At 38.8% G+C, this 11,282-nt stretch overlaps 1 long non-coding RNA gene across 1 annotated transcript; it reads right to left on the reverse strand.

Annotated features, from left to right (window-relative positions):
* Nucleotides 1-3,228: 3,228 nt before the first annotated feature.
* Nucleotides 3,229-8,692, reverse strand: LOC114041352. Its single transcript, XR_003568916.1, has 3 exons — nucleotides 8,502-8,692; nucleotides 4,274-4,530; nucleotides 3,229-3,790 (listed from the first exon to the last, which is right to left on the reverse strand). It is a non-coding gene; the product is annotated as an uncharacterized LOC114041352 (long non-coding RNA).
* Between the last annotated feature and the right edge of the window lie 2,590 nt (nucleotides 8,693-11,282).

Below are 11,282 nucleotides of genomic sequence, written 5' to 3' on the forward strand. Positions count from 1 at the left end.
TTGTTTAAAAAACATTCTATCACTTGATCCTCACAGCTACCTATTAAGTGAGGGTTAAATATTATTATGTCCATTTTATAGATAAGGAAACTGAAACATGGAGGAATAAAATGATTTATAAGACTGAGTCATATAGTTAGTAAGTGGCAGTGTTGAGGTCTAGAGGTTTAGGGGTGCTGAGACCCCAAAATATCCAGAGTAAGAGATGCGGGTCCTGCCCAAGGACCAGAAGAATTCGATCCAAGCCTTCTTTCAGTCAGAGACAATGTTTATTAAAGATCCACCATATTTATTAAAGATCCACCATATTTATTAAAGATCCACCATTAAGGCATCTGAACATTTGTGAGCTATTGGCAAGGTTCTTAAGGAAACTCAGCATTTTAATGGAGATAAGATGGACCTTATATACAGAAAGACTGTGGGAGGGATCTAGGAAGGATCTATATGAGAGTGACTAGGAGGTTGAGAATGGGGTCTAGATAGGGTCAAGGATGGGAGGTAGCCAGGGGCCATAGGGAGATAATAGACGATGGAGGGCTGGGCTAGGTTAATGGTAACAGAGAACTGGGAGATTGGAAGGCCAGTTGCTAGGATTATAGCCTCAGGGGAACTCCAGAGACTTACTTGATCAAGTGGGAGAATTCTTGCTTAAGTGGGAGATTTCAAGGAGAATCCTGTAAACAAATGGGACCCAAATTCTTTCTGGGGTAAGGGGCAAAGGTCTCAGGTTGGGCCCATATCCCATCAGCAGAAGCAGAGTTTCATTCCAAGCCTTCTGATTCCAGTTCAACACCCTTTCCACTAAACAATGCACTTTCCACTAAACAATGCACTTTCCACTAAACTAAAACAATGCCCCCTTTCCACTAAACAATTGTGAAGGTAGCCTTGAAGGTAGTCTTCAAAGGTCTGTTACTAAATTTTTATTCCCTCATATGGTGTGGTACAATAGAAAGAACAATAGCTCTGGAGTGGAAGGACCTGGGTTCCAGTCTCTGCTCTGGAACTGACTTACAACTCAGAAGATCTTGGCTTCCCTTCTCTTGGTCTGTTTCCTCCTTTGTAAAATGAGAAGGTGAGGGTGGGGATGGACCCTGGCTTGGACTGGATGGTCTCTAAGCTTCCTTCCAGCTCTTTAGTTTTTATGAAACTTATGTTGCTATCTTAGCTCTGTCATTATCTTCCTGTATGTGGTCTTGGGTAAATTGTTTCCCGTGCTGAGCCTCAGTTTCTTCACTTTTCAAATGATGGGATTGGACTACATGAACTAGCTTGAGTGGTTGTATGTATGCATGTACACATGCATGTGCTAGCCTGCCTTTTGGAGCACACAACCATAAAATAGGGGTCCTTTTCAGCCTGTCTTTTGTTTCTAGTTTTTCAAAGGGCTCTCTTTAAATTTAAAATTCTCTTTTTCCTCTTCTTCCCTCACTCAGTAGAGTTACTGTTACTCCCAACCTTTCACCACGCTTTTCTAGATATTTTAGTCAATTATTACAATTTCTTGCCCAGAGCTCTATTGCTATTCTAATTCATGTTCTAAATTGGGGGATGGGAATTCTCTACCTACTTCCTCTTCCTCTATTCTCTCACTTCCTCTTTGTTTATCTCTTCAGCCTTTCTATTTCTTTTCTCTTTCTCTCTCTGTCTCATTTTCTCTCTCCCTTTCTCTTTCTTTCTTTCTTCTCTTTGCTTTCTCCCTCTCTCTCTCTCTGTCTCTCTTTCTCTTCTCTTCTCTCTCTGAATCTGTCTCTGTCTGTCTCTCTCTCTGTCTCTCTGTGTCGTTCATTAATTTTGGCCCCAAAGAACATCATGTGGATTCTCAAAATTAAATCTTCTATCAAAGAATGAAAATATGTCATCCTCAACTCCTCATTTTCTCTCAGCACCCGCCATATCCAATTTGTTGCCAAGTACTGTCGATTTTATATTTGCAATATCTCTCCTTTATACCTCCTTCTCTCCTCTGCCATTACCCTGGTGCAGGGCATCATCACCTGACACCTGAACTATTTACAAAAGCCCGTTGGTTGGTCTCCCTGTTGCAAGTAACTCTCCCACTCCCACCCACCCTCTGTTCATCTTTCTCCCTCCTTTCCCTTATTGTTCAGTCTGCACATATGTCTATCTTCCTTTTCCTTTTTCTTCTCCTCAACACCTTTGACAAGTATGCCAGCTCACATTGATGAGGGTCAGGTAGAGTTGTGGCGGGAAGTATCTAAAGAATTACAAAGACTCAGGCCAACTCCAAGCCAGCTAGAAAGAATTATTAAGGTTTGGAGGTTTCACGCGCTGGTGAGTGGCTAAGTTCCTTAGAGGAATTAACAACTTTAGTAAGGCAAGACATACAATTTTATAGAGAATATGATGCTGATTATACAATCAAAATTTACATAGACTGTAGGAATATGATTAATATTAAAAAGGCAAGAGGAATTTGTTAAAGGATTAGGTAATGGAGGAGGGGTCCCAACCTTAGTAGAACTGTGCTTGCAGTTACCCACAGTGCATACAGAAAAACTCATTTGGGGGGGTATGTATGTATGATAATGATATTATAATGAGCCTCTCCATATCATAAGTTCACTCTAGGTCAGTTCTTTACTATTACTGCACAGAGGCCACCTTAGGGTGGGTCCCTTCCATGGTTTGGTGGTCAGGCATCCTGCCCTACATCCTAGTGGTGCTGCTTTCTGATTGGCTAGCTATTGTGGTCTTGTCTGGTCAAGATGGATGATGTGGTTGAGGTTGAGTGCATGGACACACCTGTTTCTGTGGGAAATATGTGAATATTTCCCACAGAAGAGGCTAGCTGGAGGATTGAGTCTAGGGGGCAATGGCTAGCTAGGGGTAATGGCTAGTTAGAGGCCTGGGATCAATGGTGTAGAGTTTGGGGCCTGTGATGTGGTTAAGTCAAATCAGGATATGCCTACTGTTCAGCGGGGCCCATAAGGAAGTTAGAATATTGAGGCTGGGGGTAGCTTTATTAGGATTCCATCTGTATGAGAGTTATTTCTATGATGTGTTCTTGGAGCAACTGGAAAGTGAAATAGTCTGGAGACTAATTCATACACAGGGTGTCCCCAAAAGTCTTAGTGCTCTTTAGGGGGCCATCTCCAGTCATCCTGATGTATATCTCCTCACTGGACCTAGATGGCCCCAGAGAAGAAAGTGAGGCTGGTGACTTTGCACAGCCCTCCCTCACTTAAGTCCAATTCACTTGCAAGTCATGGCATCACCTTCCTTGATGCCATGATCCTCTTCGAGAATGAAGGACAAACAACAGCTCTATAGCAGTGGCCGCATGATTTTCATGTCTGAGTGTGCTGCTGTGGAACCAGCAAGGGACTTGTTTCAGAAGACCCAGACTTTGAATCTAGGATCCACCACTTGCCAGTCATGTGCCTGAGCCAAGCCCTTTAATCCTTCAGAATCTCAGTTTCTTTGACTCTAAAATGGGATAGATAATATTTGTGTTACCTCCTTCACAGATTTCATAAAATCGAGAAGTACAAGGGGATCTTAGAGTAAAAATACCTGCTCCCTTTTACAGATGAGGAAACCGAGGCTTAGGCTTGCCCCTGGTCATTAGCCTACAGAGCTTCTGCAAGAGGAAACCCCCGATTACCAATTCAAGGTGGTACATTCTCTGCAGTGTATGGTCCTGTAGAGTTGGCTAGACCAAGGAGAGGCTCCTCGATGGCCAGTTACGTCAGAGGCAAAATTTGATCCCAGGTCCTTCAGGCTCCAAATCCAGCTCTCTATCTGCTACTCCTGACTCTTAAATCTAGAATTCAACACAAAGTAACTATTATTATTATGAATATTATTATTAATCTATAATTGCTATTATTAATTATTAATACACATATAAATAATTACTATTAATAAAATGGGGATAATGACCCTCGCAGGGGTTTTGTGAGAATCAAATGAAATAAAGGCATGTAAAGGTCTTGGAAAATTGTAAAGTTCTTTGCAGATTATGTTATTTTATCATATTATTACTATTATTATGTAATATTATTACATCCACATTCTCCCTAGATGAAAATGAGCTGCTGCTAGGAGGAAGCAGGGTAGAAAGGAAAACGGATGCAGATGGAGGGGTGGAGGGATAAGTGCAGGCTGTGGGGAACTTCTGTGTGGCATAAGGGCCAATTAAGAGATCAAAGAACTATTCTTGGCTTTACCACATGCCAGCTGCTGAAAGAACCCCTGGAAGCACTTTCATCTCAAACTTAGCCCTGGTACCACATTTAATACCCACCAAAGGCCAGCTGTCTGGAAAGCCTCTTCTTCCCAGGCCCTTTCTTCTCCATCATGTTTCTCCACCTCTTCCCGCCATGTTATCTCAGGTACATGCAATTAATGCTTCTGCCTTGTGCTCTTTAGCTCCAAGTGTCTTTGCTGAACTTAACAGGCTCGTGGAAATGGAGTTGATTCAGACAAGGTGGGTAACTCTCCCTCCTTCCTATCTCCCAAAAATATGAGATGAAGACTCAATATGTTCTTTGGATCCAAAGACTATACAGAAGAGAGAAATGGCATTTGAAGTAAGGAACAAATGAAAAGTTAGATTTGTTTTCCTTTGCTCCAGAGGGCAGGACGAGGGACAAAAGATGGGAATTGCAAAAGGACAAATAGGCTTGACATGTGAGGAAAACTTCCTAAAAATTAGAACTATATGAAAGGAAAATGGATGTCCTTGGGGAATAAGGTTCTCCCTTCTTTAGAAGTCTTCAAGCAAAGTTGGATGATCTTTGACCATTGTGTAGGGTGTAGAGAAGATTATTGTTCAGGTATGGATTGGACTAACTGGCCCCTGAGGAAGGCGAGGGAAAGAGGACTTCTAAGGTTCCTTTAGACTGGAGAGTAAATATCTGATCTCTGAACAACTTTTCCCTTTTGTCCTCATCAAAATGGTTTTTCGTTCTTATTTCTCATCACTCATTGACCTATTTTCCCTCTAGAAATGTAGGCAATGGGATCCTACCTATCCATCACTGAATCTTTTGAAATCTACTCTCTGAAAATCTGGAGTGCATGTCAAACTGTGCCTGACTTGTCTGTCCTCTGACACATAGTGTAAAACACAGTGATCTTTTCTCAGAATTCCTCATCTAGTTCCTTTTCTTTCTTTCTTTCTTTCTAGGTGGTCTTTTTTTAGATAGATAGAAATACAGATATAGATATACATAAATACTACGCATACATGTATATATACATATGTATCTATCATGATGTGTCTATACACACATATATGTATTATGTATGTATATATAAAACAGATAGTAAACATTATGAAATCTTAGGAAAGAAACTGAAGACCTTAGGAGCACAGATGTTATTTTCGTCACTGCTATGAATACATTATATTCATGCATAACATATTACATATATAATATGCACATATGATGTACATATATTACATATAAATTTATCTTATTATTATTAAAGAAATTCAGCTATTATTAAAATTTTAAATTGCACTAAGACTTTTGGGATACTCTGTGTGTGTGTGTGTGTGTGTGTGTGTGTGTGTGTGTGTATACATGGATGACAATATCACTTCAGTTTTTGCCTCAGATGATTTTTGCCCAAATATTGTCCACTGTGTTTCCCCTTGTCTTCCTAACATGAATCTATTTTCTTACTATACAATACAATGCCTCCATGAATTCCATAACATTTATCTATCTTCTTAATATACAATACCACTCCACATACTTACTCTTTACCTATCTTGTGCCTTTCGAATAAGGCATACCTTTCAATTTTCATATTCAATGTGTGAGTCCTATCCAACCAGTCTCAGTAATACTTTTGGTGCCAACCTTTCCTCCTTGGGTTAGAATCTCTAGTTCTAGTTCTTACTTGTTACCCATACCTTCCACATTTGTGAATAGACACTTGAGACAATGGGTTTTGTTGTATGCTCCTTTTTTAGTTTGTTTGTTTTTTTCTGTTGTGAATTTCCTAGTACCTCTAACACTATTCTTTCTACGTTATAGCTTCTTTCGAAGGTATCTAGTTTGAGAGAATGTTCTCTCTATTTTCTTATTTCCTTTTCATTTTCAAGCCCTTTTGATTAAATTTGCAAGATTCCTGGCAAATATTTTTTTTCTACCAGCCATTTTGAGGTTCACTCCATTTCTGGCTAAGAACCCATCTTTCCTATGTGTTAAAAGGTAATCCAAATCCCATTCTCAAACATTCTCTTTTTTAGTACATATTTTATTTCTTTTCCAATTACATGTAAAAACATTTAACATCCATTTTTTTTTAATTTTGAGTACCATTTTCTCTCCTTCTCAACCCTCCCCCCTCATTGAGAAGGCAAGCAATTTGATATAGGTCATATATGTGCAGTCATGAAAAACATATTTCCATGATAGTCATGTCATGAAAGAAAACACAGATGGAAAAAAAATCCCCACAAAAAATAAAGCTAAAAAAACGTATGTTTCAATCTGCATCCAGACTTTATCAGTTCTTTCTCTGGAGGTGGATAGCATTTTTCATCATTAAGTTCTTTGGAATTGTCTTAGATCTTTGTATTGTTGAGAAAAACTAAGTCATTCACTATTGATCATCGTTGAACATTGCTGTTACTCTGTATGATGTTCTCTTGGTTCTGCTCATTTCACTTTGTGTCAGTTCATCTCAAGTCTCTCCAGGTTTTTATAAAAGCATCCTACTCATCTAAACATGCTCTTCTTTACCGCTGTTCATATCCTAAATCTACCTTTGTCTTCTGTTCTTTTGTCTTATATTGGTAGCAGTGATGAAAACATCACCTTCTCTCCTAAAACTTTCAGTTTCTCCCCCAAGACTTCATAATCTTTAACCACATTTTCTGGGAATGTCAGTTTTGCCCAGTTAGATCACCAGAGGTAGCTAATAGTTGTTAGTCTTAAATGGTTCCTATCTTGGATACATGGTCCCTGAAGACACCCTGTTTCTCTATTGTTACTATTGGATTAACAAATAACTGATTCAATAAGCCTAAATAGGGAGTCATTGAACACTACTACTTCTCTCTTCTTCCTTCAATCTTTACTAGATTATCTATCCCATATATCATACCTGGGGATCCATATCAATTGTTTACTGGAGCATAAACAGTTGCTTCTGCCTTAGAGGAAGCTATGTCCTCTTCAGAAAAAGTCTCATATCTATTTCTCAGTTCCAAGCAGGGGTGTGTTGCTAAATATTTAACAACCAGGTCTCCACCAAAAAATGTACACAAGATACATTTTAATATAGGTTTAAGTTTAATCTGCATTAGTAACATGTTCTCTATCACTTTCTTAAGTCTAGACAATCAACACGACAACAAATCAAACTCTAATTTGTAGGTTTGTCAATTTCCAAGGTGTAAATGCTCATACTGAAAATTCAACAATGGACTCTAGTGAGTCAGTTTGAGCTGGCTCTAGCATACCCCTGCTCTGAGTTTCTTTCTTCTCTTTCTTTTCTGAGTCCTATCCCACTACATCCTTAGAGTATACCAGTTTAGACCTGGAAAGGACATAACAGTAGAACACAGAATGTGAAAGGGGTCTTAGAATATAACATATCAGAGATGGAAATAAAACTGAGCAATCATCTAGTCCAAACCATTCATTTTACCGATGAGAAAATTCAAGTCTAGAGAAGGAAAGTAAGTGACTTGAACAAGGTCATACAACAAGTTAACAGCAGAGACTAAACTGAAACCTAGATGCAATGGCTTCCAACTCAGTGCTTCTACTAGTCTTCTATCTGTGCACCTTTCCTCCCAAGACAAACTCGAGAGATCCAACGCGTATCAGAGTAACTAGTTTTATACTCATTTTTGCTTTTTTTTTTTTGATGGTAGTGGGTTTAACTTGAAGACTTGCCTTGCCATGAGCTTTTGCATTTAATATATTTTAAAATTAAACTTCCATGGCATAGTACTAGCTAATGAGCTTTGTTTGGTCTGCATGCTGGGATTTTACAACATGCTTAAAATACTCAACATCTTGACGCAATTAGCAAAGTCATTGAGGTTCACAGGGAATTGGTTTATTTAATAAAACAAAAACAACAACAAAGACGCTTACCCTTGGATTTTTTTTTTTTACTCTATATCAAGTAGTGCCTAGTCACTTCAACTTTTTCAAACCAATTGATGATGAGAACATAGTTGGGTTTTTTTTGTTGTTTTTTTTTTTTTTTTAGCAATGACCTCCTCCCACCAAAAGCAGCAGGGATTGTTTCACTTTTGTCTTTGTATCCTTACTCCTTAGCATAGTGCGTGATTGTTGAATTAATAACAAAAAAAGACTGCAATTTTTTCTAACTTTGCATACTATACTGGTTCAAATGTAGGTCACATGTTTTCCTATATGTGACTTGTATAAAATTTGTGTACTTCCTAGAATGGCTATTATCTTCAGTGTATTCACATATTTTTCCCTTAAAAAAATTCCCTTAAGAGGTATATCTCTTCAGACCAATATCATACTCACAATAATTCCTGATTTCCTTGCTATGGGTTGGCACCTCCTCCTTGGATCACAACCCTGCCACACCTTCTCATCTTTTATGGGGTTGTGCTTGAGACAGCTTAATTGTTAAATTTTCAGGGAGAGCATTTATATCTTGATGAGAATTGACAAACACCACACAGCAGAGCTTGATTTATTGTTTTATTGATTGTTTAGACCTAAGAAAGGGATGGAGAAAATGTTAACAATGAATATTAAATTGAAAAGTGTACTATGCATCCCCCCCCCCAACCCCAACCCCTGAGGGCTGGTTGTTAAACATTTACCAGCACACCTCTATTTGCGACTGTTATCCATGTTGTTTCACATATCCTCTACAGATGTCCTCACCATAATGAGGACTTTCATCATTCTATTTGTACCTCAAGGATGCCAGGGTACCACTTTGTCCATTTGTTGTCTCTAATTCTTGTTGCGACTAGCCTATCTCTGTTTTCAGTCAGACATGTCTTTAGAAATAGCCTTTATTTCCTTTCTCACATTTAACTCATGATTGGTAACAAATTACAGTCATTCCTTATATTTAAATGGTGTTTCATTATATGTATTGCTTCATTCTGAAAAAGAGAATTCAATTTTAAAGAAAGGAATAAAAAACGATTAGAGAGTATCCATAATATTTAACTAGGAAAGATAAATTGATTAGATATGCCCTAACTAAATTGGGTTTCCCCACACATGCTAAAAGGAAGAGGGTGACAAATTTTCAAATACATTTTGTCAATTCTTAATTGTGACCAATTGGTGTTAACAAGAAGGACCTCACTGTCAAGGTGCCCCGGCCTCTTATGCAAGCAGGACTTAGGGAGGGGGCACTGGTTCAGAAGGCGTTGTCAAGAACACAACTGTTGCTAACCTTGCAATACAGTCATTGCTGTTCAATCTTTAAATCTTCTCTATGATCAAATAAGTTAACACATGTAAAATGCCTCAAAAACTTTAAAGAATTATAAAAATGCTTGCTGTTATTGCTATTATGCAAAATACCTCAGGAAGTTTGTAGTGCAGCCCAGCACATACCACCTTCTCTCAGTAATAAACCCAACACATGGAAAACAAGTTATAGACACAAGAAAACCCACCAAGGGAGGACACATGCCCAAAATGGCATTGCTTATTTTGCAGTCATGTCTGACTCTTTGTGACTTCATTCGGGATTTTCTTAGAAAAGCTATTGGAGAGTTTTGCCATTTCCTTTTCCAGTTCATTTTACAGATGAGGAAACTGAGGCAACCAGGATTAAGCAACTTGTCCAGAGTCATAGAGTTAGTAAGTTCTGAGGCCAGATTTGAAATCAGGTCTTCCTGACTCCAGGCCCAGCACTCTATCCACTGTGCCACCTAGCTGCCTATATCTATAACTATGTCTGTATATATATGTGTGTGTGTGTGTATATATATATATATATATATATACACACACACACACATATACATATAAGTAGGTGTGTATGTCTGTATATGTATGTGTATTTTGTATATGTATATATTTGTATGTGTGTGTGAATTTGACATTGGGTTTATACAACATAATATGCCCACAGATTGGGTATATTAAGATGGTGTGTAGGTATATATGTTTCTATATGTATACATTTTTAAAAGCACCTATGTATTGCCCAAGGTACAATATATGATACAAAGATGCTAAGATAAATGAAATATGGTCCTTGTCCCAATACAGCTTAGGGAGATCTACAAAAGAGTAATTAGGAAATAAGACAATACAGGAAAGTATACAAACTGTATGTAAATGAGCACAAATAAATTATATAGCAGTTCAGAGAATATAGATCACTATGTGCTGGTGTGGTCCAGGAAGATTCTTGGAACGGCAAGGACTTGAATTAGGCCTTGAAAGATTGGAGAAGGGAGTTGGGGATGTGGGAGGGAGAGAATTGGAGAATTCAGTGCTTTCCATGACTTCCTCGGCTAGTTTCCTCTAAGTTAACCTAATGTATTTCCCTTCACAACAAACTTTCTTTTCTTTTCTTTTTTTTTTTTTTAGTGAGGCAATCGGGGTTAAGTGACTTGCCCAAGGTCACACAGCTAGTACATGTCAAGTGTTTGGTCTGAGACTGGATTTGAACTCAGGTCCTCCTGACTTCAGGGCCGGTGCTCTATCCACTGCACCACCTAGTTGCCCCTACAATAAACTTTCTATACAGTGGTTCAGGCCCTGGGGAAAACCTGTCTCACCTCATTAGAAGTAACTGAGTGGAAATATGAGAAGATTAGGAACACTAGACCTCCTCTGCTCTCTTCTGGTCTGGTTTTGCTTCAGGTAGAGTGAGGCTCAGTGGGATTGGGAAGAGGCACTAGGCTTGTGGATGAGCAAAGAAAGGATGGACAGTCTCAGGTTCCACTAGGAGCGTTTACCTTGGCGGTAGGAGACGTGAGCTGAAGTCTTGGTTCTGATCCTCACCACTCACCAGCCCCTGGGGAAGTCACTAACTCTTCAGCCTTTGGGTTCCTCGTCTGCAAAATAGGGATCCTATCTGCATTACTTACCTGGCAAGGCTGTTTTGAGCATAGTGCTTTGCAAATTATAAAGTATAGTAGAAGTGGGGGTTATTCTTCTAAGTGCCTTAGATGTTTTTTTGTTTGTTTGTTTGTTTGTTTTTTTGCCCTTCTCATGTCTCCAGCACTCAGCACAGTACCTGCCATAAACATTTATTGGATGACTGGCTGAATAACAGATCTAGGATTTTTTTTTTTACTTTATGCTTTCCAGAAACCCCAA

This window comes from Vombatus ursinus, unplaced genomic scaffold (assembly GCF_900497805.2).
Source record: "Vombatus ursinus unplaced genomic scaffold, bare-nosed wombat genome assembly UNPS02014171.1, whole genome shotgun sequence".
NCBI classification, from domain to species: Eukaryota; Metazoa; Chordata; class Mammalia; order Diprotodontia; family Vombatidae; genus Vombatus; species Vombatus ursinus.